At 47.3% G+C, this 22,648-nt stretch overlaps 1 protein-coding gene across 2 annotated transcripts in view; it reads left to right on the top strand.

Moving 5' to 3' along the window:
- Positions 1-22,648, top strand: part of LOC139235027 (netrin receptor UNC5C-like) — a 502,551-nt gene that overhangs the window by 271,473 nt on the left and 208,430 nt on the right. The gene's annotated exons all lie outside the window — the stretch shown is intronic.

Here is a 22,648-nt window from a genome sequence, read left to right as displayed (position 1 = left end):
AATTTCCTTCAAAGCGATTGATCTAAGCATTAATCAGAGGATAAGAACATTCCTTTTATAGCTAAAGCAAACCGTAGATGAAGGGAAGACTGACGATTAAAGTAGAGGATTACGGCTTGTAGTGACAGGCTGAATGCATCACCAGAGCTCTGCCCAGTGTGAATGCATCACTCCTAGATTTCACGTGTAGTGGATTAATCACTGAAGGGTGCAGGAGTCAGTGTCAATTGTGAGCAGCGGAAATCTAGGGGTAGATTTTGAACCAGAAGCCCCTGGCATAAAATTGGCATTTCAGTTCAGCTGGCCGTGATTTAAACCACCCGCTATTTAATTTTCATTCCCGGGATGTGGGCGACACCAGCAATTATTGCTCATCCCTAATTGCCCTTGAGTGTCTCGCTGGGCCATTTCAGAGGGCAATTAAGAGTCAACCACATTGCTGTGGGTCTGGAGTCACATATAGGCCAGACCGGGGTAAGGACGGCAGATTTCCTTCCCTAAAGGACATTAGTGAACCAGATGGGTTTTTATGACAATCCGGTAGTTTCATGGTCACCATTACTGGCACTAGCTTTTTTTATTCCAGATTTATTTAATTAAATTCCCCGGTGGGATTTAAACGTCATGTCTCTGGATCTTTAGTTCAGGGCTCGGGATTACTCGTCAAGTAACAGAACCACTATGCTATCGTACCCGCATTCATTCGCGTCGATCCATTCTTGCTTTCCTGTGTGGGATGTCTGTGCGTGCATTTATCAACACCCACATCACCTCCTGGCTTGACTTCTGTAATCCTTTCCTTGCTAGCTTTGTGAGCGTCATCCTGCACAAGGCCCTAATTCATCCCATTGTCCACATTCCATCCCCCATTAAGTCCCAATTGTAGAATAGAATCATACAGCACAAAGATATGTTGGCCTTTATTACAAGGGGATTTGAGTATAAGAGTAAAGACGTCTTACTGCAATTATATTGGGCCCTGGTGAGACCGCACCTGGAGTACTGTGTACAGTTTAGGTCTCCTTACCTAAGGAAGGATATACTTGCCATTGAGCGAGTGCAACAAAGGTTCATTTCTGGGATGGAGGGATTGTCTTTTGAGGAGAGATTGAGTAGACCAGGCCTATATTTTCTAGAATTTAGAAGAATGAGAGGTGATCTCATTGAAACATACACAATTCTTATAGGGCTTCACAGGATAGGATGTTTCCCCCGGGCTGGTGGGTCTGGAACCAGGGGTCACAGTCTCAGGATAAGGGGTCGACCATTTAGGACTGAGATGAGGAGAAATGTCTTCACTCAGAGGGTGGTGAAGCCTTGGAATTCTGTACCCCAGAGGGCTGTGGAGGCTCAGTCGTTGAGTATATTCAAGACAGAGATCGATAGATTTTTGGATATTAAGGGAATCAAGGGATATGGGGATAGTGCAGGAAAGTGAAGTTGAGGGAGAAGATCAGCCATGATCTCATTGAATGGCGGAGCAGGCTCGAGGGGCCGAATGGCCTACTCCTGCTCCTAAATTCTTATGTTCTTATTTCATGGTAATGGTCTCGCAATCCAGGGGTTGTGAGTACAAATTCCATCGTGACAAGTTGCAAGCTAGAATACAAACAATCTGGTCACTCGCAGAGATTGTCACTTGGGAAATCGCAGACATGCAGCTCGGCAATTTCCTTCTGTTATTTTTTTGCAGATATGTGCCACGCGGCAGAATCCTGTTTTTAAAACCCTCCATGGCCCTCTCTCCTCCCTATTCAGTATTCTCCTCCAGCCCCACAACCCCCCCCGAGATCTCCGCGTTGCTCCAATTCTGGCCTCTTGCGTATCTCCGATTTTAATTGCTCCACCTTCGGCGGCCGTGCCTTCAGCTGCCAAGGCTCCAAGCTCTGGAATTCCCTCCCTGAACCTCTCCGTCCCTCTCTCCTCCTTTACGACGCTCTTTAATAAAGCCTTCCTCTTTGACCAAGCTTTTGTTAATAAAACCAGACAACGCCCAGATTCCGACTCTGCCATCATCATCATCATCATCATCATCATCATCATCGGCAGTCCCTCGGAATCGAGGAAGACTTGTTTCCACTCTTAGCATAGGTTCTGAGGTGGCTGTACAGTCCAATACGAGAACCACAGTCTCTGTCACAGGTCGGACAGATAGTCGTTGAGGGCTAAGTTCCCTGCGGTGCGGCGTTCCGGTCTGTCGCTGTTGGGGTTGTCCATGAGGGTCCTGACGTTCCAGGTCCCGAGCTTCATGTTAGAGGAGTGGAAGGTGCCTGTGCCTGATTTCTTTTAACGTGGGGTGATCGTTGCACACTGGCTGCCACACGGGCTTCGCTGAGCGAGGTCTTGGTCCAGTGGCAAGGGGGCCCAAGACGACTGGAGACCAGGCTCTGCTATATGGGCCTAATTGCCTACAGTGAGGTGTTGGCCGCAGGCTCGGCACTGGGTAGCGCCTTTGATGGTAGAAGCTGGCAGACCCCCCAATGCCTACCCCCAGAAGGCGAGCTATCTGGGAGCAGGCATTGGGTGGGGCTGCCAACATCTACAGTAATGTGGTGGTCACAGTAATAGTCTCGCAATCACAGGGTATGTGAGTTCAAATTCCATCGTGCCAAGTTGCAAACTGGAATTGAAGCAATTGGGTCATTTTTGTGCTGGCACGAGGGAGAAAAATGACCTGGAAAAACTGTCGGGTTGCCGTTGACAACCCTGTTATCATTCATGAAAAGGGGACCCATCACCTTTACCTGGTCTGACCTACGCGTGACTCTGTGGTAAATCCTTAATACCCTCAGGGTAGCTGTGAACAGGCAATAAATTCTGCCTTGTACAGCACCACCGAGCTCCGCAGGTCAAGTAAAAAAGAAAAGAAATTGAAAAGAATATATACAAGTTCCTCCACCCACCTCTGCAAACTCCTCCAACTCTAGTGCCTCCCATCTTCTGAATATTGCATTGTGTATATTCTTTCTCCTCTGTGTCAGAGTATCAGCCAGTGGCACAATGGGTAGCCCCCTCGATCAACTCGGAACTCCTACACGTCAAGTGAGCCCCAGGTGGGCAGAGGAAACGTTACAGGGACACCTTCAAAGCCTCCCTGATAAAGCGCAACATCCCACCGACACCTGGGAGTCCCCCTGGCCAAAGATCGCCCTAAGTGGAGGAAGTGCATCCGGGAGGGTGCTGAGCACCTCGAGTCTCGTCGCCAAGAGCATGCAGAAAACAAGCGCAGGCAGCGGAAGGAGCGTGCGGCAAACCAGACTCCCCACCCACCCTTTCCTTCAACCACTGTCTGTCCCACTTGTGACAGAGACTGTAATTCCCATATTGGACTGTTCAGTCACCTGAGAACTCGCTTTTAGAGTGGAAGCAAGTCTTCCTCGATTTCGAGGGGCTGCCGATGATGATGCTGAGTCAGAAGGTTGTGGGTTCGAGTCCCATTCCATTCCAGAGCACAATAATTTAGGCTGACACACACCAGCGCAGTGCTGAGGGAGCGCTGCACTGTCGGAGGTGCCTTCTTTCAGATGAGACGTTAAACCGAGGCCCCGTCTGCTCTCTCAGGTGGATGTAAAAGATCCCATGGCGCTATTTCAAAGAAGAGCAGGGGGAGTTATCCCCGGTGTCCTGAGGCCAATATTTATCCCTCAATCAACATAACAAAAAACAGATTATCTGGTCATTATCACATTGCTGTTTGTGGGAGCTTGCTGTGCGCAGATTGGCTGCCGCGTTTCCTACATTACAACAATAACTACACTCCAAAAGTACTTCATTGGCTGTAAAGCGCTTTGGGAGATCCGGTGGTCGTGTGAGGCGCTATATAAATGCAAGTCTTTCTTTTTATCTGCTGCCCTGTCATCAGTGACACAGGTTCTGGCGATCTTACACCCTGGAATTCTTTCCCTATCTCAGTAATCTCTTTCAGCCTTACAACCCCCCCCACCCACCCCCCCCTCCCGAGATGTCTGCGCTCCTCAAATTCTGCCCTCCTGAGATCCCTGATTATAATCGCTCAACCATTGGCGGCCGTGCCTTCTGTTGCTTGAGCTCCAAGCTCTGGAACTCCCTCCCTAAACCTCTCCACCTCTCTTTCCTCCTTTAAGACGCTCCTTAAAACCTACCTCTTTGACCAAGTCTGTCATAATTTATTCTTATGTGGCTGGGTGTCAAATGTATCTGTTTTTTCTTATAGCACTGCTGTGAAGCGCCTTAGAACGTTTAACTACACTAAAGGCGCTATATAAATAAAAAAAATTTGTTGCAGTCAAAATCCTTTTCCTTGCTAGATCTCCGCCCGCCCTTCAATAACCTCCTCAACACCTATCTCTTTGGCACCGCCTGTGGTCACCTCCCCATAACCCAATCTTTTCCCCAGTTCCTGCTCAGTCGCGCTCACCTGCCCCTGCCTTGGGGCATTTGCCTTATCTCGAAGGCACGACGTACGGAGCAAGTTGTTATTCCTGCTTGCTTCGTTGGGTTTTGACTTCAGAATCGCTGAGGGGAAGAAGGTAGCAATGGAATGAAAGTGAGGATGTGACTTTTATCCCTGACCCAAATTTAAATAAATAGCATGTACCCAGCGAGTGCCCGACAAGTTTGCTGTCCGCACGCCGTAGCATTTTAAGCAGAAAAGTGCAGTGGAGGTGGAAATCACCTCAGACTGTTGCGGCGCACGGCAGATAATTGGCAGGCAGTTCTGTCCACACGAGGAGGCAGCTTCAACTCTGTGATCTTTGACCTCGGACCAACGTAGAGAATCACGTGCGGAAGACAAGCGCTGTTTTGCAATGTTCATCCTGTATGGCATCGGAGTAATGAGGCTTTAATCATTCAAATTAACAACACAAATCATTTAGATTGTTGTGAAGAGATTAGAGTCCAATTAGTTGCTGCACAAATAGTTTTTGTGCCATTTGTGCAGTGTGGTGACTATGATGACGGAGAAAACAGCGTTAGAGTTCATCGCAAATATCAGATTAATTCATGGAATGTAATGGGAATCCATGGGAACCGTCTGTTGTTCAGGGACAGGACATCATGACCTTGTCGCGACCTCGCCATTCTAAAAGAAAGAAGAAAGACAGACGTGGATTTATATAGCGCCTTTCACAACGTCTCAAAGCGCTTCACAGCCAATTAAGTACTTTTGGAGTGCAGTCCACTGCTGTAATTTTAATTACATCCCCAGCATCGAAGCACTGACCACACTTGATCAGCTCCGCATCGTCTGCATGCCTGACACGAGACTCCCAAAGCAAGCGCTCTACTCGGAACTCCTTCACGGCAAACGAGCCAAAGGTGGGCAGAGGAAACATTACAAGGACACCCTCAAAGCCTCCCTGATAAAGTGCAACATCCCCACCGACACCTGGGAGTCCCTGGCCCAAGACCGCCCTAAGTGGAGGAAGTGCATCCGGGAGGGCGCTGAGCACCTCGAGTCTCGTCGCCGAGAGCATGCAGAAAACAAGCGCAGGCAGCGGAAGGAGCGTGCGGCAAACCAGACTCCCCACCCACCCTTTCCTTCAACCACTGTCTGTCCCACCTGTGACAGAGACTGTAATTCCCGTATTGGACTGTTCCGTCACCTGAGAACTCACTTTTAGAGTGGAAGCAAGTCTTCCTCGATTCTGAGGGACTGCCTCTGATGATGATGAATTTTAATAAGTCTCCTTTTTAATTTCAACACTTCCTGTGTGAATAAAATATACAGAAACGTCAAGTTGCCCGTCAGTTCAGAGATGTGATGACAGCACAATAGAGATAATGGTTGAGAAATTGGCCATGGCCTTGTTTCAGGCTCATAGGGATGGACGTTCAGCTGGAGGCTATTTCGGGCGCTCATGGCGACGAGGTGGTAAATTTTGTGGCGTGAAATGGTTTGCGTCTGGAGCCACAAAATTTGCCATCTGGGCCCTGAGTGTGGGACACCTCTCTGAGGGCGCTAGGCCGGCTGAGCGACTGAAAATCCCCGAGCGAAAGAGACGGCCTCGGAGCACCCTGAGGGGTTAAAAAAAACATTCCCAATACCTTGCTCACCCCACATAAAGATAAATCACGGAAATTTTAAAAAGCATAAAAACAATCCCGCTTACCGCACGCGGCCGTTCCTTCCCGCGCCGCGGCCGGAACAGCTTGGGCCGCCTGCTTTCCTAGGCGCTCCCACTAGGGGGCGCTACGGGGCGCTACATGGTCAACGCCAAGCTGTCGAGACCGGGGAGGGGCGGGGGGGTGGGGGGGCATTGCACACCAGCCTGACACCCCCAGGCGGTGCTGGTCAGCCCCACCGGCACCGGTAACACTGAATGTGCCGCGCGGCCCGAATACCGGCGCTCGCGGCTCTGGACCCCTTTAGCGCGCCTGTTCCCACCCTTTCCAGGGGCGCTACGCTAACTCATTTCTACCCCGTGCAGTGAGAGCGCAGACAGGGTTGCCAACTTTGGTTGGACATATGCCCGGAGGTTTCAGCACTTGGCCGCCCAGCTCCAACAACTGATCTCTGATATTTCTATCACTAATTAACAAGTGTATTCCCCAAGAAATTTAAAGAAGACGCACTTTTTTTTTTTAAGGCCCCTATAAATTTTTCTCTTGGGTGTTACTCGTGCAATAACCCCCAGGAAATTAATATTCCAATTCCTGGAGGCTCCAGGGCAATTCTGGAGAGTTGGCAACCCCTCCGCGCACATAGCGCAGATCCTCAAACCAGGGTGGGGGGGGGCTCAAGTCCCGAGGCCGGTCTCCAAATGGGGGCCTCGGGCTTTAATTCATCTACGTAAGTCGAGCCTCCGCAGGCAGGTTTTTACCCGGTTGAATATCGGGTCGTTTGCCTCAGAGGGCCAAATGGAAGTTATCAACATGATAGGCGGTCCCTCGAAGCGAGGATGACCTGATTCCACGCCAAAAAAGGACGAGTTCACAGGTGTTTCAATGAAGGACCCGAACTACATCCTGAAGGGTGGAAGATGTCTGTGCCTGGATTTTTTTAACGTGGGGTGACCGTTGCACACCAGCCACCACACGGGCTCGGCAGAGCTAGGTCTTGGTCCAGTGGCAAGGGTTAACCAGGACGACTGGAGACCAGTTCTGCTGCACAGACCGAGCGCGCTCACATAGTGGAAGTACGGTATGGGGGGAGTGGGGGGGGACGCGGTGGTGTGTGGGGGAACAACGAGGGAGGTTGCCAATCACAGGTACTGTAGGGTCGGCAATAGCACCCCCGGCGTTTCTGGTTTCTGGCTCCGCAGCCAACGTTTCTCTAAACGCGTGCTTCCTACGTGGCAGTGGGTGCTCGGGCCATAGCGAGGGCGTGGGGTCCTCGAGCAGAGCAGACCCGCCAGCAGTTTCCAGCTTTAGCACAAAGGGCCCGAAAACGGGTGTGTCAGCCTCGTCACTTACATATGTGAGGAAGAATGAAAAGAAAGACTTGCATTTATATAGCACCTTTCACAACCACCGCACGTCCCAAAGCGCTTTACAGCCAATGAAGTACTTTTGGAGTGTAGTCGCTGTTGTAATGTGGGAAATGCGGCATCCGATTTGCGCACAGCAAGCTCCCACAAACAGCAATGTGATAATGACCCAGATAATCTACTGTGTTGTGTGAGGGATAACTATTGGCCCCAGGACACCAGGGAGAACTCCCCTGCTCTTCTTAGAAACAGTGCCACGGGATCTTTTACGTCCACCTGTGAGAGCAGACGGGGCCTCGGTTTAACGTCTCATCCAAAAAACAGCACCTCCGACAGTGCGGCACTCCGTCAGCACTGCACTGGGAGTGTCGGCCTAGATTTTTATGTGCTCAAGTCCCTGGAGTGGGACTTGACCCCACAGCCTTCTCACCCAGAGGCGCGAGTGCTGCCCACTGAGCCACAGCTGATATGTAAGAAAGAATTAAAAGAAAGACTTGCATTTATATAGCGCCGTTCATGACCACCGGACGTCTCGAAGTGCTTTACAGTCAATGAAGTACTTTTGGAGTGTAGTCACTGTTGTAATGTGGGAAACCACATGTTGTATTGTTGTAAGGGGCCACCGGGGACACCTATAAATACAAGGTTGTATGTCTTGCAGGCGTCCTTAGAGACTGGTCCTCCAAATTGGCCTTTGCTGAATCCGTAATTTCGACCATTGTTCGTCTGGAGATCCATCAGTTGTTGAAAATCTATATGTACTACAACAACAACTTGTATTTATATAGCACCTTTAACATAGTGAAATGTCCCAAGGCGCTTCACAGGAGGAGTATAATGCAATAAAAATTTGACACCGAGCCGGATAAGTAGAAATTAGTGCAGGTGACCAAAAAGTTGGTCAAAGAGATAGGTTTTAAGGAGTGTCTTGAAGGAGGAAAGAGAGGTAGAGAGGTTTAGGGAGGGAGTTCCAGAGCTTGGAGCCCAGGCAACAGAAGGCCCGGCCAATATGGTCGAACGATTATAATCAGGGATGCTCAGGAGAGCAGAATTAGAGGAGCGCAGACATCTCGGGGGGGGATGTGGGGGGAGCTGGAGTAGATTACAGAGGTAGGGAGGGGTGAGGCCATGGAGGGATTTGTAAATAACAATGAGAATTTAAAAAATCGAGGCATTGCTTAAACTGCGTTTGTTACTAGAGCAACAGTGTTTAAATGTCTGTTCGGTATAAATAAGGCAGTGAATGTACAGTCGCTGTGTACTTTGGGCAATGGAGCGTTTGACAGCTGACCCACCAGCAGCAATGCACCCTGGGGAGGCAAGCGACTCACACCGTCACAATCAGCCAACCGTAGGCAACACCACGGATAAATAGCCTCATCATTTTCCAATCAGAGAACTGAGCTGCTACTTATCCAATCAAGAAGGACGGCTGTCAGACATGACTTGACAACCATCACCGCCACTTAATGATTGTCGTCTTCGCATGGCAAAATGGAGGGTTTGTTAGCCAGCGTTCAGAAGGAAGGCCAAAAAAATAAAAAAAATAACACTTTCGTCATTCGTGTGGGGAAAAAAAATAACGATTTAGATTTTCTAAGGGGTCGTTTTTGTCATTTTATTTATTTCGCCTATTTGGCAAAAAGAATTGCTGGTGTCGAAACGAGGGGGCTTGACAAGGTGGACGTAGAGAGGATATTTCCGCTCATAGGGGAAACTAAAACTAGGGAACATAGTCTTCGAATAAAAGTGAGATGAGGAGGAATTTCTTCTCTCAGAGGGTTGTAAATCTGTGGAATTCGCTGCCTCAGAGAGCTGTGGAAGCTGGGACATTAAATAAATTTAAGACAGAAATAAACAGTTTCTTAACCGATAAGGGGATAAGGGGTTATGGGGAGCAGGCAGGGAAGTGGAGCTGAGTCCATGATCAGAGCAGCCATGATCGTATTAAATGGCGGAGCAGGCTCGAGGGGCCGAATGGCCGACTCCTATTTCTTATGTTCTTGTGTTCTTATGAAATGAGGCGGTGTAAAGATTGGCTGGTGCACATTCACATTAAACTCGCAAGGAGTAACTCATTCTTTAACAGAGATGCCAACTTGCTTGACGTTCACTGATTTTATGCCTGTGAAAACAGCAGACAGTGGAATATGCAAACGAGTGCGCCCATAGGCCTGAGCTTCACCGATCGGAGTAGCAGGGCTTTAATCGTGTAGCTGTGGTGCGATGATGCACAGTTACCTGAGACTCTGTCACTGCCTGGTTATCGGTGTCGGTGATGTAAGGGGCCAGTTCCGCAATCCGCACTCGTAGAGCTTACCTCTTGGGAAACCGCAAACATACAGCCCCCCGCCCTCCCCCCCTTGCCTCGTTCCTTCCGTTATTTGCGGATTTGTGCCACGCAGCAGAACGCCCCCCCCCTCATAATTTACTAAATAAGTAACTCGTCGGCCTAATTGGCTCTCTGCCCGGCAATGCCTCGATTGTAAAATTCTCATCCTTTGTTTTCAAATCCCTCCAAGGTCTCTGCCCCACCGCCCCCCACCCCACCCCACAAACTTTCTCTGTAACCTCCTCCAACCCTCCGAGATCTCTGCGCATCTCCAATTCTGGCCTCTTGCGCATCCCCCAATTTCCATCGCTCCACCATTGTTGGCCGTGCCTTCATTTGTCTTGGGCCGCCGCCCCCCCCCCCCCAAGCTCTGGCATTCCCTCCCTAAACCTCTCCACCTCGCTACCTCTCGTTCCTCCTTCATCTGCTCTAATTTCTCTTCGAGTGGCTCGATGTCAAAATTTGTTAGGTCATCATTGTGATGTATGTAGCACTCAAATCACTGACTCCACACGGTCTGGTGCTGTAATAACTACTGCGACCTTAGTCCTTTATTGTGTAACTCCAGAGTGCCTCTCAGGTGTGGTGGGCAGCCTTTTATACTCTGTCTTGCAGGTACTTTCAGGTCTCCCACCACAGCGCCCTCTGTGGCGCACCATTGTACTTATACATTTAATGTACCTGGACAATACATAACAATCATCATAGGCAGCCCCTTGAAATCGAGGAAGACTTGCTTCCACTCCAAAACTGAGTTCTCAGGTGACTGAACAGTCCAATACAGGAATTACAGTCTCTGTCACAGGTGGGACAGACAGTGGTTGAAGGAAAGGGATGGGTGGGACTGGTTTGCCGCACGCTCCTTCCGCTGCCTGCGCTTGATTTCTGCATGCTCTCGGCGACGAGACTCGAGGTGCTCAGCGCCCTCCCGGATGCTCTTCCTCCATTTAGGGCGGTCTTTGGCCAGGGATTCCAGGTGTTAGGTAATGCTCCTGTGAAGCGCCTTGGGAAATTTTACTACAAATTAAAGGCACTATATAAATGCAAGTTGTTTTTGTCTCACCAGGTGTACATAGCTTTATTCTGGTCACTGTACAGGTTTGATGTTCAAATACTTAGCTGAAAGACCCTAGCCTGGAACCTTTATTGAGGCTCTCACCAGACACCAGTCATAACCTCCGGCACCAGTCCAGCAAGTTTGCCTTGAATAAATTTGGATCAGCCCACTTGCAAATGAGCTAACCCTGTTGTTGAGGGGCGTGGTCAGTCTGTGGTGCCAGAACGAACATATCAAAGCAAGTTGTTGTTGTTGTCGTCTAACTAATTGTTGCAGAAGCCAAAAGACTGTGGTCCCCACTTGAGGCATGAGGTAACATGAGGTGGCAGATTTGTCGACCAGATAAGGTTCTGAATAGAAATAAAAATTAGAAAATGCTGGAAATACTCAGCATCTGTGCGGAGAAAGAAACAGAGATAACGTTTCAGGTCGATGACCCATCGTCATATTCTGAACATATGCTCGATCAGAAAGGCTCCTTTCAACTAATGAGGTTGAAATCGGACTTGGGGCGGTAAAAAGAATGATCTGCATTTATATAGCGCCTTTCACCTCCTCAGGACATCGCAAGGCGTTTTACAGCCAATGAAGTACTTTTGGAGTGTAGTCACTGTTGTAATGTAGGAAACGCAGCAGCCAATTTGCGCACAGCAAGCTCCAACAAACAGCAATGAAATAAATGACCAGATAACCTGTTTTAGTTATGATGATTAAGGGATAAATATTGGCCCCAGGACACCGGGGATAACTCCACTGCTTTGAAATAGTGCCATGGGATCTTTTACGTCCACCTGAGAGGGCAGACGGGGCCCCGCTTTAATGTCTCATCTGAAAGATAGCACTTCTGACAGTGCGGCTCTCCCTCAGCACTGCACTGGAGTGTCAGCCTAGATTTATGTGCTGTAGTCTCTGGAGCGCAAGACAATAGCTAGCGAACCGGCAGCTTGTCGAACATCTCGACCGATTCGTGTAAAACGGAACCAGCAATTCGCAATCGCCCGTTTTGCACACAAGCCGGTCGAATTTCACCTACATTCCTTCCAAGCTGGGATTTGCTTACACTTGAACCTGTAGAACTGGGTGGTACAGCCGAGTAATGTGTTCGAGTTAATGCTTATTCTGTGCTGAGTTAACGAGGACGGCAATGGGGAGTGCTGCTCTCAATCCCTTGGACTGAGCAATAAATTAGTCAAACACTTCTGCTCCTGTTCTCTATCCGCTGATGCCGTCTACAAAACGTGTATTGATAAGATGTTGATTCCCGAGATGAAGGGGTTGTCTCATGAGGGAAGGTTGAGCAGGTTGGGTCTATACTCACTGGAGTTTAGAAGAATGAGAGGCGATCTTATTGAAAAGTACAAGATTCTGAGGGGGCTTGACAGGGTAGATGCAGAGAGGATGTTTCCCCTCGTGGGGGAATCTAGAACTAGGGGGCATAGTTTCAGAATAAAAGGCCGCCCATTTAAAATTGAGATGAGGAGGAATTTCTGCTCTCAGAAGGTCGTGAATCTGTGGAATTCTCTGCCCCAGAGAGCTGTGGAGGCTGGGCCATTGAATATATTTAAGGTGGAGATAGACAGATTTACGAATGATAAGGGAGTCGAGGGTTATGGGGAGCGGGCAGGGAAGTGGAGTTGAGGCCAAGATCAGATCAGCCATGCTCTTATTGCATGGCGGAGCAGGCTTGAGGGTCCGTATGGCCTGCTCCTGTTCCTTATGTTTTTATGTTGCCCGGTCTATCGTTTCGAGACAAATTGTCTTCACCAGAAAAGCGAAATTGATCTTGCGCTGAGATGATGCGCTCCACCATCGTCAAGTACTGTGCCAGTCAGCCCGGACTAGGGTGAAATTCTCCCACTGCGGAGATGTCATTGCTGTCACGCCCCAGACCTCGGGGAGGGTCTTGATGGGAGTCCGTGGCCCCCTGTGGGTGCGAGAGCAGGTCAGCCACAGCAGCGGACTACGAACTTTTAATACGGCAACGAATGAATCCTTGCTTGGGTGAGCCCTTGACGAATGCAGTAACTGGGACACAAGAGCGCCAGAGAAGCTTAGCCATACCTACTGCTGTGTTGCGAGCTGCGATCTGTCTGCTGCTTAGTGAATAAGTCTAAATTGATTCAGAAGCAGGCGTCCCACAGTGCATCGATCAGGTTACCGATTTTCAGATTGTTAACTACGTGTGTTAATTTCTGGTTCAGTGCTTTGAAGGGTATTTGATTTCCCTGTGCCAGCTCACTTCAGACAGGACCCGGCAGTGACTAAGCCCTTCAGTCGTAGACTAAAGTTGGCAACTGAAAGACTTTTTCACTGCCTTTTACACCGAGTCAAAGGAATATCGGAATGGCAGCGTATGAAAAATGGCGTTGAAGAAGAAAAATGCCCATCCCCTACGTCCCTCCACCCCCCTGCCATGTGGTGTGAATTGACCAGATTGGGTCCATTCGTCGTGACCAATTCTGCCCATTCGCGTAGGGTTTGCCAAATGTGATAGGATCCTTCTAGGATATGTCCAATCACTTGACCTCCTGACTCCAATCGGCCCCGCCACCACACTCCCACCATCAGTTCGCCCACCAAACACCCACCCTCACAAGTCTTTTTCTTTCTTGAATTATAACCCACCGATATCGAGCAAACCGGTCAGCGCCATTCGTCCGAAGGGTTAGAGGGGACATTTCTTCACTCAGAGGGTGGTGGGGGTCTGGAACTCGCTGCCTGAAAGGGTGGTAGAGGCTGAAACCCTCATCGCATTTAAAAAGTACTTGGATGTGCACTTGACGTGCCGTAACCTACAGGGCTACGCACCGAGAGCTGGAAAGTGGGATTAGGCTGGATAGCTCTTTTTTTGGCCGACATGAACATGATGGGCCAAATGACCTCCTTCAGTGTCGTAATTTAAGAACTGAAGAACACAAGAAATAGGAGCAAGAGTCGGCCATTTGGCCCCTCGAGCCTGCTCCGCCATTCAATAAGATCATGGCTGATCTGATCATGGACTCAGCTCCACTTCCCTGCCCGTTCCCCATAACCCTTTATTCCCTTATCGCTCAGAAATCTATCTCCACCTTAAATTTATTCAATGACCCAACCTCCACAGCTCTCTGGGGCAGAGAATTCCATAGATTTACAACCCTCTGCGAGAAGAAATTCCTCCTCATCTCAGTTTTAAATGGGTGGCCCCTTATTCTGAGACTATGTCCCCTAGTTTTAGTTTCCCCTATGAGTGGAAATATCCTCTCTACATCCACCTTGTCAAGCCCCCTCTTAATCTTATATGTCTCTCAAATAGATCATCTCTCATTCTTCTGAACTCCAGTGAGTACAGAACCAACCTGCTCAACCTTTTCTCATAAGTCAACCCCTTCATCTCAGTAATCAACCTAGTGAACCTTCTCTGAACTGCCTCCAATGCAAGTATAGCCCTCCTTAAATACGGAGACCAAAACTATACGCAGTACTCTAGGTGTGGCCTTACCGATACCCTGTACAGTTGTAGCAGGACTTCTCTGCTTTTATACTCCATCCCCCTTGCAATTAAGGTCAACATTCCATTTGCCTTCCTGATTACGTGCTGTACCTGCATACTAACTTTTCGTGTTTCATGCACAAGGACCCCCAGGTCCCTCTGTCCTGCAGCATTTTGTAATTTTTCTCCAGTTAAATAAGAATTTGCTTTTTTATTTTTTCTGCCAAAGTGGATAACCTCATTATCTTTCCTACATTATACTCCATCTGCCAAATTTTTGCCCACTCACTTAGCTTATCTATATCCCTTTGCAGGTTTTTGTATCCTCACAACTTGTTTCCCCACAAATCTTTGTATCATCAGCAAACTTGGTTACATTATACTAGGTCTCTTCATCCAAGTCATTAATGCAGATTGTAAATAATTGAGGCCCCAGCACCGATCCCTGAGGCATCCCACTAGTTGCATTTTGCCATCCAGAAAATGACCCATTTATCCCGACTCTCTGTATTCTGTTAGTTAGCCAATCCGCTATCCATGCTAATATATTACCCCCTACCCCGTGAACTTTCATCTTGTGCAGTAACCTTTTATGAGGCACCTTATCGAATGCCTTCTGAAACTCCATATATATCACATCCACTAGTTCCCCCTTATCCACCCTACTCGTTACATCCTCAAAGAGCTCCAGCAAATTTGTCAAACATGATTTTCCTTTCATAAAACCATGCTGTCTCTGCTTGACTAACTTAATGCTTTTCCAAATGTCCTGCTACTGCTTCCCTAATAATGTACTCGAGAATTTTCCCAACCACAGATGATAGACTAACTGGTCTATAGTTTCCTGCTTTCTGTCTGACTCCTTTTTTAAAAAGGGGCGTTACATTTGCGGTTTTCTAATCCGCTGGGACCACCCCAGAATCCAGGGAATTTTGGTAGATTATAACCAATGCATCCACTATCTCTGCAGCCACTTCTTTTAAGACCCTAGGATGCAAGCCATCAGGTCCAGGGGTCTTGACCGCCTTTAGGCCCATTATTTTACCGAGTGCTTCTTCTTTAGTGACTATGGGCTAGAGTTTCCCGAACCTGTTTTTCTGGCGCCCTCACCCAAGCTGCGCCGTTTCTGTCTGCCTCCAAGCCCGCCGCTCGGAGGCGGACATTCTGGCCTCTCCCCAGCCTCTCTTCGGTCATGGCGCAGTGCGGCCCAATGGATTGGGGGTGGAGCCAGGTCCCGGCGCTGAAAACAGTGCCGGGACCTCTGCATATGCGTGCTAAAGTCTGCACGCATGTGCAGTAGCTCCTGGCAGGCCGTTTCAGTGAGCACGCACTGCAGGCTGTGTGGGAGGGGCCCGAAGCACGCCGTCCTTAGCCCTGGCCGAATGGGCTCCCTCTTCGGCGGCCCGTTGCGCTCCCTAAGGCAGGACTTCTATTTTTTATTTGTTATTGACTGATTGATTTTGGTGCTTTAGGGGCAGGGTTCCTTCTATTTTATTTGTTAATTAATTGCTTGTTACTTTTTGTGCTCTGTTTGGTGCTCGGTGCTGCTTTAAATGTAGTGACTTGCGCCGATTCCTTAACTCTAGGTAAGGTTTTTTTGTGCGGACAGAAGTGGCAACATACGCTGGCCTAAGTTAGTTTGGAGCAACTATTTGCTGGCCAAATGATGAAAACAGGAGTAAGTGGCTGGGAACGCCCCCTTTTGAAAAAAAAACTGAACTAAAAACAAACCTAAGTAACTCACTTGCACTGGTGTAAATTAAATGGCCAGAATTGCAACTAAAAAGATAGTCCAGAAAAATCAAGTTGCTCCAAGGTGATAGGAATGGACAATATGTATAAATATAAAGGGGCTGCAGGAGGGATCAAAACTAAAAATCATGGTTTAAAAACGAGTATTAAAACACTTTACCTAAACGCACGCAGCATTCGAAACAAAGTAAATGAGTTGACGGCACAAATCATTACAAATGGGTATGATTTGGTGGCCATTTCAGAAATGTGGTTGCAGGGTGGCCAAGACTGGGAATTAAACATACAGGGGTATCTGACATAGAAACATAGAAACATAGAAAATAGGTGCAGGAGTAGGCCATTCGGCCCTTCTAGCCTGCACCGCCATTCAATGAGTTCATGGCTGAACATGCAACTTCAGTACCCCATTCCTGCTTTCTCACCATATAGAAACATAGAAACATAGAAAATAGGTGCAGGAGCAGGCCATTCAGCCCTTCTAGCCTGCACCGCCATTCAATGAGTTCATGGCTGAACATGAAACTTCAGTACCCCATTCCTGCTTTCTCGCCATAACCCTTGATCCCCCGAGTAGTAAGGACTTCATCTAACTCCCTTTTGAATATATTTAGTGAATTGGCCTCAACTACTTTCTGTGGTAGAGAATTCCACAGGTTCACCACTCTCTGGGTGAAGAAGTTTCTCCTCATCTCGGTCCTAAATGGCTTACCCCTTATCCTCAGACTGTGACCCCTGGTTCTGGACTTCCCCAACATTGGGAACATTCTTTCTGCATCTAACCTGTCTAAACCCGTCAGAATTTTAAACGTTTCTATGAGGTCCCCTCTCATTCTTCTGAACTCCAGTGAATACAAGCCCAATTGATCCAATCTTTCTTGATAGGTCAGTCCCGCCATCCCGGGAATCAGTCTGGTGAACCTTCGCTGCACTCCCTCAATAGCAAGAATGTCCTTCCTCAAGTTAGGAGACCAAAACTGTACACAATACTCCAGGTGTGGCCTCACCAAGGCCCTGTACAACTGTAGCAACACCTCCCTGCCCCTGTATTCAAATCCCCTCGCTATGAAGGCCAACATGCCATTTGCTTTCTTAACCGCCTGCTGTACCTGCATGCCAACCTTCAATGACTGATGTACCATGACACCCAGGTCTCGTTGCACCTTCCCTTTTCCTAATCTGTCACCATTCAGATAATAGTCTGTCTCTCTGTTTTTACCACCAAAGTGGATAACCTCACATTTATCCACATTATACTTCATCTGCCATGCATTTGCCCACTCACCTAACCTATCCAAGTCACTCTGCAGCCTAATAGCATCCTCCTCGCAGCTCACACTGCCACCCAACTTAGTATCATCCGCAAATTTGGAGATACTGCATTTAATCCCCTCGTCTAAATCATTAATGTACAATGTAAACAGCTGGGGCCCCAGCACAGAACCTTGCGGCACTCCACTAGTCACTGCCTGCCATTCTGAAAAGTACCCGTTTACTCCTACTCTTTGCTTCCTGTCTGACAACCAGTTCTCAATCCACGTCAGCACACTACCCCCAATCCCATGTGCTTTAACTTTGCACATTAATCTCTTGTGTGGGACCTTGTCGAAAGCCTTCTGAAAGTCCAAATATACCACATCAACTGGTTCTCCTTTGTCCACTTTACTGGAAACATCCTCAAAAAATTCCAGAAGATTTGTCAAGCATGATTTCCCTTTCACAAATCCATGCTGACTTGGACCTATCATGTCACCATTTTCCAGATGCACTGCTATGACATCCTTAATAATTGATTCCATCATTTTACCCACTACTGAGGTCAGGCTGACCGGTCTATAATTCCCTGTTTTCTCTCTCCCTCCGTTTTTAAAAAGTGGGGTTACATTGGCTACCCTCCACTCCATAGGAACTGATCCAGAGTCAATGGAATGTTGGAAAATGACTGTCAATGCATCCGCTATTTCCAAGGCCACCTCCTTAAGTACTCTAGGATGCAGGCCATCAGGCCCTGGGGATTTATCTGCCTTCAATCCCATCAATTTCCCCAACACAATTTCCCGACTAATAAAGATTTCCCTCAGTTCCTCTTCCTTACTAGACCCTCTGACCCCTTTTATATCCGGAAGGTTGTTTGTATCCTCCTTAGTGAATACCGAACCAAAGTACTTGTTCAATTGATCCGCCATTTCTTTGTTCCCCGTTATGACTTCCCCTGATTCTGACTGCAGGGGACCTACGTTTGTCTTCACCAACCTTTTTCTCTTTACATACCTATAGAAACTTTTGCAATCCGCTTGATTCCCCTAGTAGTAAGGACTTCATCTAACTCCTTTTTGAATATATTTAGTGAATTGGCCTCAACAACTTTCTGTGGTAGAGAATTCCACAGGTTCACCACTCTCTGGGTGAAGAAGTTTCTCCTCATCTCGGTCCTAAATGGCTTACCCCTTATCCTTAGACTGTGTCCCCTGGTTCTGGACTTCCCCAACATTGGGAACATTCTTCCTACATCTAACCTGTCAACCCCGTCAGAATTTTAAACGTTTCTATGAGGTCCCCTCTCATTCTTCTGAACTCCAGTGAATACAAGCCCAGTTGATCCAGTCTTTCTTGATAGGTCAGTCCCGCCATCCCGGGAATCAGTCTGGTGAACCTTCGCTGCACTCCCTCAATAGCAAGAATGTCCTTCCTCAGGTTAGGAGACCAAAACTGTACACAATACTCCAGGTGTGGCCTCACCAAGGCCCTGTACAATTGTAGCAACACCTCCCTGCCCCTGTACTCAAATCCCCTCGCTATGAAGGCCAACATGCCATTTGCTTTCTTAACCGCCTGCTGTACCTGCATGCCAACCTTCAATGACTGATGTACCATGACACCCAGGTCTCTTTGCACCTCCCCTTTTCCTAATCTGTCACCATTCAGATAATAGTCTGTCTCTCTGTTTTTACCACGAAAGTGGATAACCTCACATTTATCCACATTATACTTCATCTGCCATGCATTTGCCCACTCACCTAACCTATCCAAGTCGCTCTGCAGCCTCACAGCATCCTGCTCGCAGCTCACACTGCCACCCAACTTAGTGTCATCCGCAAATTTGGAGATACTACATTTAATCCCCTCGTCTAAATCATTAATGTACAGTGTAAACAGCTGGGGCCCCAGCACAGAACCTTGCGGTACCCCACTAGTCATTGCCTGCCATTCTGAAAAGTCCTCATTTACTCCTACTTTTTGCTTCCTGTCTGACAACCAGTTCTCAATCCATGTCAGCACACTACCCCCAATCCCATGTGCTTTAACTTTGCACATTAATCTCTTGTGTGGGACCTTGTCGAAAGCCTTCTGAAAGTCCAAATATACCACATCAACTGGTTCTCCCTTGTCCACTCTACTGGAAACATCCTCAAAAAATTCCAGAAGATTTGTCAAGCATGATTTCCCTTTCACAAATCTATGCTGACTTGGACCTATCATATTACCTCTTTCAAAATGCACTGCTATGACATCCTTAATAATTGATTCCATCATTTTACCCACTACCGATGTCAGGCTGACCGGTCTATAATTCCCTGTTTTCTCTCTCCCTCCTTTTTTAAAAAGTGGGGTTACATTGGCTACTCTCCACTCCATAGGAACTGATCCAGAGTCAATGGAATGTTGGAAAATGACTGTCAATGCATCCACTATTTCCAAGGCCACCTCCTTAAGTACTCTGGGATGCAGTCCATCAGGCCCTGGAGATTTATCGGCCTTCAATCCCATCAATTTCCCCAACACAATTTCACGACTAATAAGGATTTCCCTCAGTTCCTCCTCCTTACTAGACCCTCCGACCCCTTTTATATCCGGAAGGTTGTTTGTGTCCTCCTCAGTGAATACCGAACCAAAGTACTTGTTCAATTGGTCCGCCATTTCTTTGTTCCCCGTTATGACTTCCCCTGATTCTGACTGCAGGGGACCTACGTTTGTCTTTACTAAACTTTTTCTCTTTACATATCTATAGAAACTTTTGCAATCCGTCTTAATGTTCCCTGCAAGCTTCTTCTCGTACTCCATTTTCCCTGCCCTAATCAAACCCTTTGTCCTCCTCTGCTGAGTTCTAAATTTCTCCCAGTCCCCGGGTTCGCTGCTATTTCTGGCCAATTTGTATGCCACTTCCTTGGCTTTAATGCTATGCCTGATTTCCCTTGATAGCCACGGTTGAGCCACCTTCCCTTTTTTATTTTTACGCCAGACAGGAATGTACAATTGTTGTAGTTCATCCATGCGGTCTCTAAATGTCTGCCACTGCCCATCCACAGTCAACCCCTTCAGTATCATTCGCCAATCTATCCTAGCCAATTCACGACTCATACCTTCAAAGTTACCCTTCTTTAAGTTCTGGACCATGGTCTCTGAATTAACTGTTTCATTCTCCATCCTAATGCAGAATTCCACCATATTATTCTTCCCCCAATTCGGAAAGATAGACAAGAAGGTAAAGGCGGTGGGGTAGCTCTGTAAATAAAGAATGATATCAGGGCAGTTGTGAGAAACGATATTGGCTCGAATGAACAAAATGTTGAATCATTGTGGGTGGAGATTAGAGATAGTAAGGGGAAAAAGACACTGGTGGGCGTAGTTTATAGGCCCCCAAATAATAACTTCACGGTGGGGCGGACAATAATCAAGGGAATAATGGAGGCATGTGAAAAAGGAACGGCAGTAATCATGGGGGATTTTAACCTACATATCGATTGGTCAAATCAAATCGCACGGGGTAGCCTTGAGGAGAAATTCATAGAATGCATACGGGATTGTTTCTTAGAACAGTATGTTACAGAACCTACAAGAGAGCAAGCTATCTTAGATCTGGTCCTGTGTAATGAGACAGGAATAATAAACGATCTCCTAGTAAAAGATCCTCTCGGAATGAGTGATCACAGTATGGTTGAATTTGTAATACAGATTGAGGGTGAGGAAGTAGTGTCTCAAACGAGCGTACTATGCTTAAACAAAGGGGACTACAGTGGGATGAGGGCAAAGTTGGCTAAAGTAGACTGGGAACACAGACTAAACAGTGGCACAATTGAAGAACAGTGGAGGACTTTTAAGGAGCTCTTTCATAGTGCTCAACAAAAATATATTCCAGTGAAAAAGAAGGGCGGTAAGAGAAGGGATAACCAGCCATGGATAACCAAGGAAATGGAGGAGAGTATCAAATTAAAAAACAATGCGTATAAGGTGGCCAAGGTTAATGGGGAAACTAGAAGATTGGGAAAATTTTAAATGACAGCAAAGAATGACTAAGAAAGCAATAAAGAAAGGAAAGATAGATTACGAAAGTAAACTTGCGCAAAACATAAAAACAGATAGTAAAAGCTTTTACCGATATATAAAACGGAAAAGAGTGACTAAAGTAAATGTTGGTCCCTTAGAAGATGAGAAGGTGGATTTAATAATGGGAAATGTGGAAATGGCTGAGACCTTAAACAATTATTTTGCTTCGGTCTTCACAGTGGAAGACACAAAAACCATGCCAAAAATTGCTGGTCACGGGAATGTGGGAAGGGAGGACCTTGAGACAATGACTATCACTAGGGGGGTAGTACTGGACAGGCTAATGGATCTCAAGGTAGACAAGTCCCCTGGTCCTGATGAAATGCACCCCAGGGTATTAAAAGAGATGTCGGAAGTTATAGCAGATGCATTCATTATAATCTACCAAAATTCTCTGGACTCTGGGGAGGTACCATCGGATTGGAAAGCAGCTAATGTAACGCCTCTGTTTAAAAAAGGGGGCAGACAAAAGGCAGGTAACTATAGGCCGGTTAGTTTAACATCTGTCGTGGGGAAAATGTTTGAAACTATCATTAAGGAAGAAATAGCGGGACATCTAGATAGGAACAGTGCAATCAAGCAGACGCAACATGGATTCCCCGAAGGGGAAATCATGTTTAACTAATTTACTGGAATTCTTTGAGGATATAACGAGCATGGTAGATAGAGGTGTACCGATGGATGTGGTGTATTTAGATTTCCAAAAGGCATTCGATAAGGTGCCACACAAAAGATTACTGCAGAAGATAAAGGTATGTGGAGTCAGAGGAAATGTATTAGCATGGATAGAGAATTGGCTGGCTAACAGAAAGCAGAGAGTCGGGATAAATGGGTCCTTTTCGGGTTGGAAATCGGTGGTTAGTGGTGTGCCACAGGGATCGGTGCTGGGACCACAACTGTTTACAATATACATAGATGACCTGGAAGAGGGCACAGAGTGTAGTGTAACAAAATTTGCAGATGACACAAAGATTAGTGGGAAAGCGGGTTGTGTAGAGGACACAGAGAGGCTGCAAAGAGATTTAGATAGGTTAAGCGAATGGGTTAAGGTTTGGCAGATGGAATACAATATCGGAAAATGTGAGGTCATCCACCTTGGAAAAAAAAACAATAAAAGGGAATATTATTTGAATGGGGAGAAATTACAACATGCTGCGGTGCAGAGGGACCTGGGGGTCCTTGTGCATGAATCCCAAAAAGCTAGTTTGCAGGTGCAGCAGGTAATCAGGAAGGCGAATGGAATGTTGGCCTTCATTGCGAGAGGGATGGCGTACAAAAGCAGGGAGGTCCTGCTGCAACTGTAC

This window comes from Pristiophorus japonicus, chromosome 2 (assembly GCF_044704955.1).
Source record: "Pristiophorus japonicus isolate sPriJap1 chromosome 2, sPriJap1.hap1, whole genome shotgun sequence".
Taxonomy (NCBI): domain Eukaryota; kingdom Metazoa; phylum Chordata; class Chondrichthyes; family Pristiophoridae; genus Pristiophorus; species Pristiophorus japonicus.
Note: the sequence above shows the minus strand (reverse complement) of the source record. Positions and strands in the feature narration are given on the sequence as shown.